Here is a 17,241-nt window from a genome sequence, read left to right as displayed (position 1 = left end):
ATACTGTAAAAAGAAAAAACAAAACATAATTTAAAGCATGATGAAATATAAAAAGGTCATATAGAAGGCATTTATAAGTATGCTAAATTTGGCAGGAGACATAACCATATTAAGTATACTAATGGGTCTTGGCTCTGATGTTGTCATATACTGGAGAAGGGCTGACTGAATAGTTTCATGAAAAATAATCAGGATCGTATGCAGTTTTTTTCATAGTCACAGATCTCAACCCGACTGAATGGGTGTAGGTGATTTAGAAGTGACATGCACTTTATGAGAGAATATGTTTTGGATATCTCTCCTCAGCAGAGTCAAGAGACTCTGGAGCACCAAAGCTGAACTGGAGATCTGCTATCACCTAATCTCAGTGCATCTTTTAATCTGTCGCCCATCTGGGAGGTTATGTAACACTTATAGAGTAGCTGAGGCTAGCGGGCTGATATCACTGTAGACTAGATTTAGGCCTAGTGAGCCCCTAGCAACGTCTGGTCGCTAGGGAAAAATGTGTATTCCCTGACTGGTTGGCAAGTGGTTGCTGGAGATTCCTGGCTATTGCTGGGTGAATCAGACACTCACCAAATGCCATGGTGCCATGGTAAACTGGGAACAGAGAAGTGAAAGTCAAGCGTTACTTGTGAAACCAACACATTTCAAAAGGTGCAACTTTTATTTTGAAGGCAGTCGTTCTCCATTTCTAGTTTCACTACCGTTTGGCAAGTAGTTTGCAAGTATTTGTAGACAAGTCAGTATGGCTGGGCCATATCATACCGTTCACGATAATACCGGTATAATGTTGGGCAACGATAAGAAAATGAAATATCGCGATAGAATATGGGTAAAACGTGCATGCGCAGTGCCTTTGTTTTCATACGCACATGGCGGAAAAAGCATGGTGGCGAGGGAGAATGAGAAGGGCGAAAGTGGATCGTTGAATGAAACGGATGAACCAGAATTGGTTTGTAAAAATGCTGCAACTTCAGTGGTGTGGGACTGGTTTGGCTTTCGTCCGTCAGATACAGAACAAAACACTATTTTTGGTAGAGCATGCTAGCAGGCCGTCGTTATTACCGTGTTTTTTGGAAAATACGGCACACTTAAAATCAATCCTTTGATTTTTCTGAAAATCGACAGTGCCCCTTATAATCCCGTGTGCCTTATGTATGAATTCTGGTTGTGTTTACTGACCTCGAAACGATTTTATGTGGTACACGGCGCTGGAAAATCTGTCAAATGTTTTAGTACGACTTTGCTAAGCTACGAACCCGCACCGCTTGATGGATTGTCGGAGCATTACGGCTATCATAGGCAGGAGCCTCGCGAAGTGATACGTACTGTGCTTCATCATAATATTACCGTATTGTGTGTGTATAACCTCTTTTTAAGTTTTGTGGATATTATACATGGTTATGCTGAGGATATGTCCGCCAATTTCCACTGGAAATGCCTTTTGGTTAAACTGTCAGCAAGGAATTTGCATTTGCACTGTTAAATTTTTATATAACTTTAATGCACATAAAAAACAGCTGCTTGTTTAAGTGAAAATACATTATTAGTGCAAAAAAGCCCATCAAAGTTGTGGAGTTGTAAAGTATTTTGTCTAGTGTCAAATATATTGTCAGTTATGTCGTTATCGCAAATTTTCAAATGTATATTGTGATAAATATTTGTGGTCATATTGCCCTGCTCTACAAGTCAGCATCTTGAATGCAAACTACTGGTAACCGTAGCAACCTGCGAGCAACCAAAGCAGTCGTAGAGGCTTACAGAGGTGACCAATTTCATACTAGCAGCAGCTACTCACCAACTGGTTGTGGAACACACACATTCTCTAATGACCGGTGGATACCAGGTCTCACCGACCAGTACGTAGGGCTAAGTGAATGGGGCTTTAGCAATCGATTTTGTAGAGACTGCCAGCAACCTATGGCAACCACTTGCAAAGAGTCAGTGAATACTCATTTTGCCCTCAATACTGGTTTTAGATGGTTGCCGATTAGTCTGTAGGTTTGTGTAACTGAGACCCAGGAGACCATTTTAAACTCTTTATCTCAATTTTCTGGCAGTATCTGAGCTTCCTAAATGAATGCAGTTCTGTACATATCTGCCTGCCTACTTATACTTCAGAACTGAAACCAAAGCTGTACTTGTGCTTAAATTCACCACCCTCACTTCTCACCCTTACACATACATCACCATCGGCAATGACACACTCCAGTGTATTTCCAGTTCTCCTATCCTCCCTGTGTGCCATTTAAGTCTCTCATATTTCTCCCACATTTCCTTACACCTCTCTTCTCACCAGTCACCTCCATCCCTCACCATTCTGCCACTCTGTAATGACTCACAATACAAGCCTCTTTTTTTTTTTTTTAAATACAAACCTGTCTTCCTCTCACCTTCACAGCCTTCTTATTCAGCTCCTTCTCGCACTGTTCACCTTCCTCCTTTCTCCCTCTTTACTTACTTTTGGATATCTCAATCCACCACCCAGCCCCTCATTTCCTCTCTCCCTCTATCGTTCCCCCTTACACCACCTATTAACTTTCCACCTTCATCCTTTTTCATGTGTTGCTGTATAGGTCTGTCAGTGCATTCTTCAATTCTCCTCAAGCTTTCTCCACTCAAAAAACGTGACTGCCTCCTCCTTCTTCCCCCTGACTCAGTAGTGTCCATCACACATTCAGTGAGTCACATTTCTGTTCATCCTTGTCTTGACTTGACACGGCACAAAAAACATCCCAGTCCCCAGACTGCTGGCTACAAATATACACAATGACAGAGTCGCATTTAGTACTCTTCAATGCCCATGCCCATCATTAGCTTACTGTTAAACAACACAGTGAGCAAAAAGAGCCAGCTCAAAGCTACAACCAGCTGTGCCATTATCATCTCCCTGCTGGGTGTACATGTCTCTTTGTGTGTGTGTGTCTGTGCGTGTGTGTGTACACATACATCCGTTTTTCTGAATTACCTTTCTTTAAATGTATAATGCAGGCTTTGTTTAAGCCTATATTAACTTTTTTCAAATTGCTTTTAATCATTTTCTGGCTTTTGTCTTTGTGTGTGTGTGTGTGTGTGTGTGTGTGTGTGTGTGTGTGTGTGTGTGTGTGTGCGCGCGCGTGTGTGTGTGTGTGTAGGCCCATCTCCATAATTAGGGCAGACCAGCCACACATGGGTCTCCCCTGACACTTCCCCTCCAAGATTTAAATATTCATGAGACTCTAAACGCTTTCATGAGCTCTGTAATTATGGACAGAAAATAGTCAGAGAGAGCCAAAGAGAGAAAAAGGGAGAAAGTGGGAGGCAGAGTCGGAAATGCCCTTAAATTAAAAAGAAAAAAAAGAAAAGAAAAAGGCTGACCAGCAGTATTTACAGATAAGATCAATACTTTTGTGCAGTTGTGCGACCAAAGCCAATGGACCTGCTGACACACTGGAAAGGACAGGTAATGTTTAAGGAGAAGGTTTAAGGAGATATCTCCTGATTCTTGTTATTTTTTTTAACATAATTTGCAGTGATTGTAGATCATTTTGGTATCTCATTATGTGAGTTTACATCATTAAGAGCTCTTGATTTGATAGAGAGAGGTTTATCACTTTAACCATTGCTATTTAAGTGCATGAGCTGATAAATTAAAAATTAATTAACAAATTAAATTAACAGATACTGCAGTCATTAAGAGATGTTTCTTGTACTCTAAGCAGTCACAATCAATGATCATGAGTTTTTGTGATTATTTGAAAAGCAGATTCTCTCAGTTTATTCCCTTTTAGGTTAGAATATCTGCCAAGCAGACTTGGGCAATAACCCAAATATGTACAGAGGCTGACATGAAGAGTCGACCTAGATGTGATTCATCTAATTTGAATCATGCAAGTATGTTCACTAAAAGCTTTTCCCTGGATATTCTAGCGACCTCTTTGCTTTCTAGACGCAAGCCTCAAAACAGCATGCGTTTTAGTTATTGCTGTCATTCAACTATGTGTAACATCAAACGTGTTTATATTGCTTTCAAATGGTTGTGGAAAGGTAGTGAAATTGGAAAACAGTGCTCGCTTTTGGACAGTCTTTGCAGGTATATAAACAAATGAAGTGATCAGTAAATTGTATAGATATTATAAAAACAAAAGAAACAGGTTCAAAATCAGATGCTTTCCAGATGTTATTGTACGGTGGATCAAAATCTGACAGTACTTTTCTCCATTTACAATTCTATCAATTTTGGAAAGATCTCCAACACTACTGACTGAAACGCAGCCCCAAACCATGACAGAGCCTCCACTGTGATTTCAAAGTGTACCGCTCTCCTGACCTCCTCCATACATACTGATGGCAAATTTTATTTCATGACTCCCTCGGGCGTGTTGCCACAGATTTTCAGTCAAATTCTTGTATACTTCAGACTTTCTTAAGAATGGCTTCTTCACCCTTCCACTGAGACCATTTCTGATGAGGCTTCAGTGAACAGTAGATCCGGCTGAAGCATCCATCAGGCTCTGTGTTAGTTCTTTGCTGGATCTTTCTTAAGGACATGCCTTTCAAATACAATTCATCTGCTTGGGCTAGAGTTTCAGGCCTGCCTCTTCTTCTTTTGTTCTCCACTTTTTAGTTTGCTCACACAGTGCACACCACATTCAGATAAGCCAGGTTTTTTGGCTAATAGCTCTTCCAGAATTACATTTCACTTTATTCCAGTCAGAGTGTTATATGTTTTTGAAACAGGCTGTTAGTGACACAGTGTCTACAGATACAACTAAAAACTGGTTCTTTGCCAATTTGTTGTTACGTGTGGACACAACACTGGTTCATCGTCCTAGTCAGGTGCCTTTGTAATTGATTCCTTAGGTCAGTTTTAAGTTTCTTAAAGACACACACAAAAAAAAGCATTCCTCTGAAAATGATTGGGTACAAGGACTGGACTGAAGATGGGTGAATAAGCAGCCAAAAGCGTGGAGAACTATTACACAAGACCACTTAAAAAAAGAAATTACAGGCATGTCTGGTTCCTTGGAAGTGAATTAGAAATGAGGGGTGAGGACTGTATTTCCTGGTTTGACTGGTGACTGGCTCATTGGCAGCAGAGGTGGGACAAACACAGAAATCTCCTTCAGATTTTTATTCAGGATTCCTTGAGTGCCATGTGCATTTTTTGATAAGAAATGCAAACCTTTACGCTTGTTTTATCACACATGGTTCTGTTATATTCCACAGCCTCACAGACTATAACAATAAAACATGTCATTGGCTGAATTTTTTTTTAAATCGCTTTTCCTTTTAAAGCCTCGGGACAAATCTAACTTCAATATTTGTGCAAATGTGATGTGTTGTAACTAGGCCTTATGATTCTGTCTGGTCTATTTTTACTTTATAAAGTAAATAGTTGGCAAAGTCAGCAAGGATTCCAGTTACAACACCACTCAGAGATGATATGTGAGAACCCTTCCAGGATTTTAAAGAAAGGCTCTGACAGGAAATTCTTTAGTTTCCCTTTTTAGTAAAACAAAATATCACCTGTCATCGAAGCCAACATTAGTAAGTAGGCCCTCTAGATTTTCTTTCCATTTCATTTTCTTCACAGTTATCTGATGTTTTGGGGCTCTAGACAAAACAATCACATGCCTTCTTCACATTCCAGGATGAGTAAATTGATTTTATCCTCCTGGAAAAGCCATCAGATAGTGCCATGGAAGACATGAAATCACAGTCAAACAAAAGCAAGAGGCAAATGATCCAGAGCCGATTGTCCTCGCACCGATGCAAACTGATGCTCAGCTGACACATACACACACAACAACACAAGGAGACATTTATCCTGAGCAGAAACACACACTGGCAAACCTCACGGACACTAAATCGCCTTAAAATGACAAATAAGCAGGAGGACAGAATCTCAGACGCTGTCGTCATTTATATGTAAATGAGCACACTGCTACTCTCCTGCACACAGCAATCTTGGCTCTCAAGAAACCACAAGACGGAGCAAACTTTCAATCAGATCAGACAAGATGTCAGACAAGATGATTGTAAGCGACAGGAAGCCAAATGATGCGTGACAAGACAGGGCATGATGAGGTGAAATGAGCTAAAATGACAGGGTTTACGAGGAGCGGGCATTAACTGAAAACCCAGGTATTTGTCACAGCACTAATGACTGCAAGTTTCCCTGTTTTCTTCCCAAGGACTCTGAAATTACGGGCGGCTCGTCAGGGCTGTGTGTTGACCACTTATTGCAGCAAACTCCCTTAAACAGACACAAATCACCCGAAATGACAATAAAATGACAAGAAGCATCGACTGCATGCATCCTGATAAACTGGTGATTCAACTAAGGTGCAGTTTGTGGTAAAGATGCACGCAATGGTTTTAGGAAAATAAGGCACTGTGACTGCATCCCTGACATTCCCATACAAGGAGGAAATCTGCCAATATGACTATAAAGTGCACCATTACTGGAGTTACCCTGTCACTGTAATGGCCTCTGTGAGTCACAAGTACTTTAGCGACACAAAATACCACCCACACACACACACACGCACAGACAGGCACGAACACACAGGTGAATGTGCATACACACTGCTGCATTTAAACACTAAGCACATGCCAAGGGCAGGAGGAACACACCATCTTCCTTTCTGCTTCTCGCTGCAGCGGTTAATGTCATTGACTTTAGAGTGCAGCCCTGCATGAGAGTGCGGTTTTTTACTTGAGTGATGTCTGTGTGTTAAAGTATAGGCTTGTGTGTCTGTGTGGAAGCATTTTTGTAAGCTCAGCAATCCAAGAGTGACTTAACAAAAGGCTGCTGAATATAAATCTATTCCCTCTCCATCTGGCAGGGTAAAAAAGGCACATATTTACATTGCTGTCCAAAGACAGGCAGAGATAAAAGGTTCAAAATATTATTAGGACTCTTAACAGCTATGAATTAGCCAAGCAGAAAGCTCCCTGGCAGAAAAATGAACACATAAATGGCACATCTGAACTTGATGAATAAAATATTCAAGTTGAAAATTTTAACAGTGTAACAACAGTCAGCGGTTAAATGAAAATCGCCAACCCTTCGAAATCATGTCAAAAGTCAAAGCTAAAAACTGAAGGCTGATCCAGCTTTTGCAATAATGTGACTCATGAGTCTGCATGGCCTCCACGTGCTTCCCAACAATGTCTCGGCATGCTCCTGATGAGACAGTGAATCTGGGAATTAGAGGATCTCCTCCCAGTGAACTCCAGGACAGTGTGTGGCACGATGTAGTAACGTTGCATGTGCTGATTCACAGTGTCCGAGAGGTTTTTAGTTGGATTGGGTCTGGGGAACTTTCATCAAGGAACTGCTTACACACCATGACCACTTGAAGTTAGCATCATTCTGGACCAGCTGGAATCCAGGGCCTTCCACACCAGTGTAAGGTCTGACGACTTCAGTCAATGTACTATTGGCTAATGGATGGAGGTCTTTGTGACCCTCTATGGATACACCTCTCCAGATCATCACTGACCCACTGCCAAACTACTCATGCTGCATGAGTAATTTATAGTGTTGTACGTAGCATAACCTTCCCCACTGCATCTCCAGTGTCCTTAATGTCTGTCATGTGCTCAGTGTGAACTTGCTCGTGACAAAAACAGCACTAGTGACAAACCAGCCTTTCTGGTAGCAGTGCCAGGCAAGCTGCATGGTGCTGAGCTGTGACCAGAGGTCCCATTAAAGGTCATCTGGCCAGTATGTTTCAGTTAGTTTGCTCATAAAACCAAAAGTGACTGTTGGAGGTCATTCTGTAGGAGCAGATACCAGTCCTGCTGCTAGATTGATGTCCTTCTAGGGGACTGTCTAGATGTCCTTGTGCAACAGTCCGTCTCCTGGTATCACCTCAACACTCCTGAGATGGTTCAGTCAGTAACAGCAAACGCTTTTCTGACAGCACGCATGGACGTGCCATCCAGGAACATCTGTGCTACCAGTGCAGCACAAATGGGCTGCTGGTACCATCAACAGACAGTATAAAAGATGGAAGTAGCTACTGTGATGCCTGCCATTCACCGGTTTTTGAAGTCGTGTTTTAAAGCCTGTAGTTGAGGGTTTCCTCCATCATTATCTTGGAACTTTTCCGTCACACTATTTAAAACATGAATAACGAAGTTAGCTGAGTGATTTTTTTCTTACTCACTGCTAAGCAGGGCAAAGTTCTGAACAGTAACCTATATAGCAAATGTGCTTAAGTAACACACGATAAGTAGCGAACACAAAGCACTGTACAAACCCGAACACAACTGCGACTACAGGAAGTAACGTGATCAAGGTCAACAGCAAGGGTCGCTGGGAGCTCTCTGCTGATTGGCTGGTTGTGTCATAACAGATCACCCAATTCATTGATCTCTTATCAACTAAAAAGACATGTCTAAATTATCTATTTATATCACAAAATGCCAAGCATTACTTTCTACTTATTTTATTTCCTCGCTGAGGCTACACTACCAAAGTGACAAGGAAACTATCTAAAAGCAATACTGGAGAAAAAACAGATGGGATAGAGAGCAATAATCTGTGGTCACCACCTACAAAACCATTCCCTTTTCGGGAGTCATCCTTTTCTTGCCCAAATTGGCTAGTTTGGCATTCCTGAAGTTAAACTTGCTTTTGTGTTATACTGTGATGATTGACTATTCCCTTATTTTTTTTGAGCAGTTTAGAGTTACCCAAGTAATACTATGCCTTCCCGTCTGGTTAGGCCACAGATACGTAGACCTAGAAGTCTGGTAACCATCTGTTGCTAGGGAAAGATGTGCATTCCGCATCGGGTTGGTTTTGATAGCCAAAATACCAAACTAGAGACTTCAAAATATAACATAATTCACTGCGAACAAGCCAACTTTTTAGTTTGGACATGTGACATTTAAGCACAATTAGAAATACAACATTTTTTTCATGCGACAGTACATAGAAAGGCAGGTTAAAAATAATTTCAAAACACGTAGTTTTTACCACTTGCTCATGTTTGCCAAAACATGACTCTCTCCATTAGAGCCGCAACCTTCTGTGCTATGTCCTGTGATCTATTTTCAACCTTGATTTAGTTTAATTTGAGACTTCACAGGTTAACATCTTCGAGTCTGCTTCCTGTCAGAGCCTGCTTCCTGTGGTACAAAACAACCTCAGTGGGAGAGGCGGGGAAACAAAGTAATTAAAAATAATGATGGCTGATGGAAAGCCGCTCATACTGACTACAAAATGTTGTCTATCTTGTCACCAAATCGCCTTGTGTCTCACCGAATAATGAGCACAGTGACACATTGGGGGCTGTGCAGAATGCAGATGAGCAATATGTTCAACAACTGTCGAAAGAAATGAGCTAAAATCAGATTTAATATTTGCTTCTGTGACCAAGATGTTGATTAATTAATGAGCAATAAGGCTGTTGTTGCTTTTATGAGTTAGAGAAAGTCACCCGTCAGTAAGCGACAACTCTGACATCTTGATTCACAGCGAACTTTCGCTATCTCAATCTGGGTGATTTTTACCACTACATCCATAATGCTAGACACTATCTGTTCCGCTTAAACACCAAAGACAGGGAGTGATGAGAAACAGCCAAGCTAAAAAATCCTTATCAGGCCTACAAGCTGAATCCCATCTGCCTCTCTCCTTACACTGACTCATAACACAGCTTATTAGTCCCTCTGGATGGATAAAAAGGAGCTTTTTTGAGCCAGGAGAAAAGCAGGAAATAAAACAGAAAATAAAAAACAAAAACAGATTAAAAGTAAGAGAGCTGAATGAGCAAAGGAGGAGAGAGAAAATGTATAGGAAGTACAGGATTAGGTTGCATTCAGAAGAATTTAAAGTGCAGATGTAAACAAGTAAAATCACCTGATAGCTGAAAGCACCAGGAAACAGTTTAAGTACACCTTTCTTCATACTTCTTTTTATTAAAGCCCATTTAATACTTACTACCATACTTTAGAAAGTCAAAAAACTGAATTGAACTGAACAGAATTGGAAAAAAAATTTCCTTCAAAGTAAAAGTTGTGCCACACTTTTACCGAGGTCCTCCACTGTTCAGTGAGTAGTTGCCAAGTGTTTGCAGACAAGTCTGCATCTTCCAAGCAAACTACAGTAGACCGCAGCAATTTCCTAGCAACCACTTCTGCAACTGATTTCATCCAGAAATCACTCACCAACCGGTTGGGGAATACACATTTTCCTTAACAACTGGAGAATCACAGACCGATCTCTAGATTTGTGCAAGTGAAGCCTGGAGATTCTCATATGGTTGAAGGTGTGAATGTGAGGTTAACCCTTTAGAGCCGAGCGTAGCGCCCCGCTCCGATTTGCGTAACTATTTTTAAATCTCGGTAGCTCTGCAACCACGTAAGCTAGAGCAATAATTTTTTTTACATATGAAACTGGAGAAGTTGTACTTACATCTTATGCCATCAGCTTGTCCTAGGTCACGGTTTTCTTCCACATATAGCTTTGCAAAAACTGCATAAAAAGCGCTTGCAGCAACAAAAACATAATATTCCAGAAACACGTTTTGCCGATCCGATCAGCTGTTCATAACACTTCCTACGTTGGAATAGACGTCAGCGCGAACTTTCGCATGTCCGCCATTACCTGCCCGAAACCGGAAGTGACGTCATTTCGCGGAAATGTAGTTTTTTTTTTACTGTCAGGGCCTCAGAGCCTATACTGGTGTTTTTAAAAGTTATCTTTGACTTTATGACTTTCTGTGTCGTTTCTGGGATGCTTAGAACTCTAATTGCACTGCTGGAAATAGTTTATTTTGATGCATATGCTGCTTTTTTGCAAATTTGCACTATAATATTTATTTTCGTTTTTCCTGCAGTATATAAAAATTGGTGTATTTCAAAAGTAAAACTATGAAGACACTTCAAATAAATTTCCTGTGGTGGGAAACTAGTTTGTGCAACTTTTTTGTATTTACAGTTTTGAGGGATAAGCCTCTTAAATTTCTCTAACTAGAAATATTTGTTAAAAAAACAAAAACGATTTTCAATTTTTTTGTAGTTTATTGCACTTTTTTGCAATTTATGTAATTACTATGCACTTAATGCATACATATTATTAAAATTTGGGCTATAATGGTTGTATTGATGTATATCAACTTGAAATGCTCCCAAAATTGGCACTACAGCCAATTTTGGGAGCATTTCAAGCATTTCACTACTGTTTGATTTTAAATAGATACAATGTGACACCTGTCAAAGATGGTACCTTGAACAGTGCCTTGACATGACCAACAATGACTTTAAAAAAGCAAAGGAAGAAGCGTGGAATTGTCTCCTGTGCTGTTAAACCCCAGACTTATTGGATGCTTGTGTCAAAATATTTGAAGACGTACTCTGTTGTCTCCACCAAAGTGATAATTTGAGCAACATAATACGGCGAAACGTTTTCATACATATCTCATGCACATTTCCGTGATGTTGTAATTTACCTTTAAAGCACCTTTAATGTTATCATGACTGCACCTTTTGGACTTTACAATTTACTCTCCTTGTATAGACCTGTTCCCTATTTCTGGAATTTGTTTTCAAAGATAAACAGATTTACCTATGTTACTTTTATGAAAATGGTTCTATTTCATAACATTACAAATACAAAGAAAAGATTGTGTCATTAATATGTAAAGACAAGAAATCCACTTCAGTAAATTTTAATAAATAAAATCAGACTGAGTTGATATTGATATGGTATCACTGTGGGGTTGTATACTGTTGATCTAACATGGATTCATCCTGTGGAAACAGCAAAATTCTATTTAAGAGCATTTTGAAATCGCTGAAAGTTAGGTCAATTATGGACAATTTGAAAAGGCCTTTATTTTGGAAGGCAACATCAGAATGACTTGAAATTGATAAGGTATCACTGTGGGGTTGTATACTGTTGATATAAAGTGAAATTATCCTGTGGAAACAGGAATTTTCCATTTTAGAGCATTTGAAATCGTTTAAGGTAGGTCAATTGTGGACAATTTGAAATGGCCTTTATTTTGGAAGGCAACATCAGAATGACTTGATATTGATATGGTATCACTGTGGGGTTGTATACTGTTGATCTAAAGTGGAATTACCCTGTGGAAACAGCAATTTTCCATTTTAGAGCATTTTGAAATCATTAAAAGAGTCGGTCAAATATGTGCAATTTCTAATTGCTGTGGGTGGATAGTGTTGATACAAAATGCAACTACTCTTTGGAAATATGACTTTTGCTTTTAAGAGCATTCTGAAGTCATTGAAAGAGTAGTTCAAAAATCAAAATTCACAGGGCTTTTACTTTGAAATCCAAAATAAGGTGGCTTTGATATTGACAGGGCGCTAATAGTGTACAAGCCTAAATTATTTGTTATTATGTTCTTAAAATATCTGATAATTCACTCGAAGTTGGCTTTTATTTTGAAATCCGGTTTCCACATCCATTCCTGTAATACTTTGAATAGACGGGGAACAGAAAACAAACTGGAGGCTGGCTTGACTGCAATGCTGGAATTGGAGGCTGGCTTGACACCAGTATGATGTCGGCGTAAATGTGCAGTCATATTCGTTGTGTTCCCACTAGTGCCTTCAGCATTAATCTCGTTAAAATGACATTAACGCCATAACGCGGCAAATCTCCGTTAACGAGTTACCGCGGATCGCCCCGTGCGTGGGGCTGGACAGCGTCAACACGTTAACGAGCTAACTGCGCTAACGCACTAGTTCCCACCAATGTAATTGAGCATTGCGTGGCACATCCGACATACTGTTTTACTTTTGTCCATGACGCGCTTACCATTAGGGTCATGCTTCACATGAAAACCAAGATAGTTCCCCCACGTGGGGGAGGTTCAATTTCAGGTAGCGTTGAGGCAGTTGCCATGTTGCAACGAGCTTAGCTTCTGTCTTGCTGCGCTCAGTGGATCTGCACTCGACAGTGCAGCCTAGGCAGAGTAGTCGAACGCAGATCCACTGAGCTCTCAACACAGACAGCATCGTCAGAAAAAAAGTTGTTAAAATAAATAAACATTTTTGTATTGTTCGATACATATGCCTACCGAACCGAAAGCACTGTATCAAACGGTTCAATATCGATACCAGTATTGTTGCACCCCTACTAAAAACCTCTAGGCAGCTGTTTCAGGCTACACCAATCCTTTATGTAACTGAATGGAAAAAATAAACCTTTTCAAAAGTCACTGAAGAATTCAATAGACACCTGTGTTAGCACAATGTTTAAATTGTCCAAGCACCTCTCATTGTTATTGTTGTATTCTTGTTCATTAAATACTCAGACCAGCTTTATTATTTAATTTAGATAGATAGATAGATAGATAGATAGATAGATAGATAGATAGATAGATAGATAGATAGATAGATAGATAGATAGATAGATAGATAGATAGATGACGCAGCAGCTACAATGTCAGTTTGAGTTTTTGGACCATTAAATGAAAGTGTAAACAGCTCAAGTGTCCATAATTCAATCAGCAGAATAGGACAACAGGCAGGAGGAAAAAACTGTGGCAAGAACAGCAGAAAAGTGCAGGAGATGGGAACTGAGGATATGAGATGAAAAGGAAACAGAAGGGAAGAAGTTAGTGAAGGAAAATGCTGGTAAACAGTCTGATCTCCTGTAGTGACCAGCTGGTGAGATCCAGCAGACAGATAAATGACCCCCTGTCACTCTTACAAAGCTCTGTCTCCTCCTTCTGCTTCATCTCTCTATCCTCCCTCCTCTCCTCCGCAAGCCCCCACCCTCCCCTATTTAGACAGGTCATCCATCAACAAGCACACTCCACCGACCACCTTTCCACACCAACACTTTTGCCCATTACTTGTTAGAAAGCCATATGCAGACACACTGCACCAGGCACACGTGTCCTTGCACTCTTGTCTTGTCAAGTTTCCAGGGCCTTCTCCTCTCTCCTTCACTGTCCTCTCACCCTCCATCATCTACCCTTCTTTTCTCTCCTCCCCTCCCACCATCTGCTCTCCATCTTCCATGTCCTTGTCACCTTATCCAGCTTAATAAATGTCAAGGTGTGAAAACACAGATAAATCAGAGTGCAGCGAGGAAAGGCGGTGTTACTTTAACAAGATGGATTAATCTAACTGACACCTAAAATTCGCTATCAAAACAGCATTTTTATTGGGGTGTTTTCAAAGTTGGGGGTTATATATAGAATTTTGAAACAATTACCTACTGCGTTAATATAAATGTCGATCACTCAAGTCAAGTCAAGTGGCTTTTATTGTCATTTCAACCATGTACTCATTTAATGACCTACACTAATCTCTCCCTCTGTCACACACAGACAGGCACAGACAGGCAACACAGATATCATCTGTGTCACTCTTTCCATCTGAGCACTCTGCGATGATGTCAAAGGAGGTGAGATGGCAAGATGTGGACACTCAGGTGAATTCATGCACCCTGAGATGTCACTGCACCGCGGAGTAACAGAGGAAACTTTATCACACGACTGAACTACAGCAATGACTATAACTTTAAATTGTGGTACTGTTACGTAAACTTGTGCAATCAGTTAACAGTACAAAGAGAGCTGATGACACGTAATAAAGAAAAACCTCACATTTTGCTCGCATGCAGGAAACCCAAATCCTGCGGGCGGTCCAGGATACACGGGGATAACACTCACCGACCAGTCCTCAATCAGTCCACAAACGATAGTTTTCCCGGGCGAAATCTCCGCGGGATACGAAGAAACGAAGTACCTCTCCTCCTCCGCTGACAACAACAACGTTATTCCAGCGCTGTTACTAATGTTTTTGGCGATTAAGCGACGGTTTCTTTGTTGTAGTAAACAGGAGCTCGACACATCAAGGTAGCCAAGCACCCAGAGTCCGCTTACTCCACAGAACGAGCGCCGATTGGTCGCGTCAGCCACAACGCAGCTTTCTGCTTTGTCGCGATTGGGTCAAGATGGTGCTTTCAAAAGCTGCTCGTAAATTGGGAATCCCGAAGTGGCAGTACATGATATTATACAATACGATGGCAAACCCCACTACTGACACAGTTCATGTGTCACTTATAAAAACAGTTTAAATCGTATCTGTGACGTGTCCTTCGAAATAATTACGCCACTCAGCCTGTAAACTGAACTTCTGCTTGTAATGAAATTTCAAATGCTGTTAAAGCCATTTGAGCTCCTCTCTTCAAGAGGATACTTGCTGCCACTTCAGTGTTTAGAAAAGTGAGTCACTTAGTTCCTACACGTATTAACTGCCCCCTTGTGAGTTTCAGGTTGTATGACATGGTGATATCTTAGAAAGGGAAAAAAAATCTGAAGCTTTACACAGAGCCACTCACTGTGTGAAACCTTATCCACGTTTAATATATGTATTATACTGTAATGTAGTATATATAGTTTACATACATATATGACACATAATGTGAAAAAGCATTATATATGTCCTATGAAATCTCCGGAGCACACTGTCTTTGCAGATGAATTTGCTAACATATTCTCTAAATTTCTCACAGTTTGTGAAGGCATCGCTACCCCCATGGTTCATGTGATTTCTTGTATTGTGGTTTCCATCTGAATGTTTATTACCAAACAGGTCAGCAGGCTGTTAACTGGAAGTCAATTAAGATATTTCACCGCAAGAGTAAGTGATGTGGTCCGCTGCGGTAACTTCGAGTCACATTATTTTGTGTAAGTAAATCAGAGGAGGGCTGATTGATCTGCACCCACTCATAAAAAGGGGCCACGTGTGATTGTGCTAGTTGTGCTGAATAGCCCAAATAGAAAAACGGTACAGAATCAATAGAAATTAATGTCTTTGGACCATTTTTTATTCCGACCAGCGAGTGCGAAGATGGATTATTTCAATCATCGTTTACGTACATTTTATAGACACTTTGTGCTGTATACTGTCAGGATATGTGCGACGTCGAATCTACCTCAGCATGATGGATAGAAGAGATTATGTTCTTTTTATTTTACACCGTGGGATTAAATTACGTAAATTATATATTATTCATGACATGAAAACAGAAATTACAGAAATATAATATTAAAGAACTGAACGGTGCGCTGATCAGTTCCATCGGAAGAACTTTAGCTCCCCCTGGCGGTGAAAATAGGTAAATGCAAACAGTTGACGGAGTATTCCCCAGTGCCTTCATGATCCTTTTTCTATAAAAGTTATACACAAAGCGACCACTTCATTGAGTACACCTTGCTAGCACTGGACTCCCTTAATTCGTCATTGCAGAGATTCAACAAGGTGCTGGAAACATTCTTCAGAGACTTTGATCTATTTTCACCAGAAACCAGTTTGAGGTGATCTGAACTTTGTGACATGGTCCTGCAGCCACCAGAACATGGGTACACTGTGATCATAAAGGGATGGACATGATCAGTAACAATACTCAGGCTGTGGTGTTTAAATAATGCACAGCCTGAGTCATCCAGAAAATATCCCCCACAGCTTTACATGGGATTACATTACAGCCAGAATCATCCATACAAAGCAGGATTGATCCATACTTTCATGTTGGGTTTTTTTTGCCAAATTCTTACACTGCCATCTGAATGTTTTCTACAATCCTCTAACGTCCAGTTTTGATGAGTCCTTGTGAACTATAGCCTCAGTTTTCAGGAGTGGTGGTAAAAAGCGCTTGAGTTATTTTTGCCCCCCCTGCAGTCTGGCCATTCTCCTCTGACACCAAACAAGGCATTTTCTCCCAGAGAACCGCCACTCACTGGATATTTTCTTTTTCCAGAGAATTCTCTGTGAACTCGAGAGATGGGTGTGCGGGAAAACCCTAGTAGACCAGCAGTTTCTGAAATACTCAGATCAAAGTCACGTAAATCACCTTCCTTCTCCATTCGCATGCTCGGTTTGAACTTTAGCAGGTAGTCTTGATCATGTCTACATACCTAAATGAATTAATTTGCTGCCATGTGATTGGCTAATTAGATATTTTTGTTTACAAAACTGAACGTTTCCTTTTTTTTTTTTCCAAAACAAGACATTCAAACAAGAATAGGAATATTTTTAAGCTAATATTTTTGAAGTGGTGCATATAATCACCTGCCTAATATCATGTAGTTTCCCCTTCAAGAGGCCCAAAGAGTTCTGACCTATCACCTGTTGTTCCAGGATAATATAATCCAAAGACAACAGAAACATCCACATGAATGAAAGCGTCCCATGACAGATGCTTTTTGGAGCTAGGGCAAGAAATTTAACAAAAAACAAAACAATAGATACAGG

General features: G+C 40.4%; 1 protein-coding gene across 4 annotated transcripts in view; it reads right to left on the bottom strand.

The window, feature by feature from the left end:
• LOC134617290 (SPRY domain-containing SOCS box protein 4-like) overlaps window positions 1–14,858 on the bottom strand; it is an 82,559-nt gene extending 67,701 nt beyond the window's left edge. For 2 of the 4 annotated variants that reach the window (XM_063462499.1, XM_063462502.1), the window contains exon 1: window positions 14,589–14,858. The gene's annotated coding sequence lies outside the window, so the exon portion shown is untranslated. The remainder of the gene's footprint in view (window positions 1–14,588) is intronic. The other 2 variants (XM_063462498.1, XM_063462501.1) reach the window with 1 other exon arrangement.
• Between the last annotated feature and the right edge of the window lie 2,383 nt (window positions 14,859–17,241).

The sequence above is a fragment of the Pelmatolapia mariae genome, linkage group LG18, assembly GCF_036321145.2.
Source record: "Pelmatolapia mariae isolate MD_Pm_ZW linkage group LG18, Pm_UMD_F_2, whole genome shotgun sequence".
NCBI lineage: Eukaryota > Metazoa > Chordata > Actinopteri > Cichliformes > Cichlidae > Pelmatolapia > Pelmatolapia mariae.
Note: the sequence above shows the minus strand (reverse complement) of the source record. Positions and strands in the feature narration are given on the sequence as shown.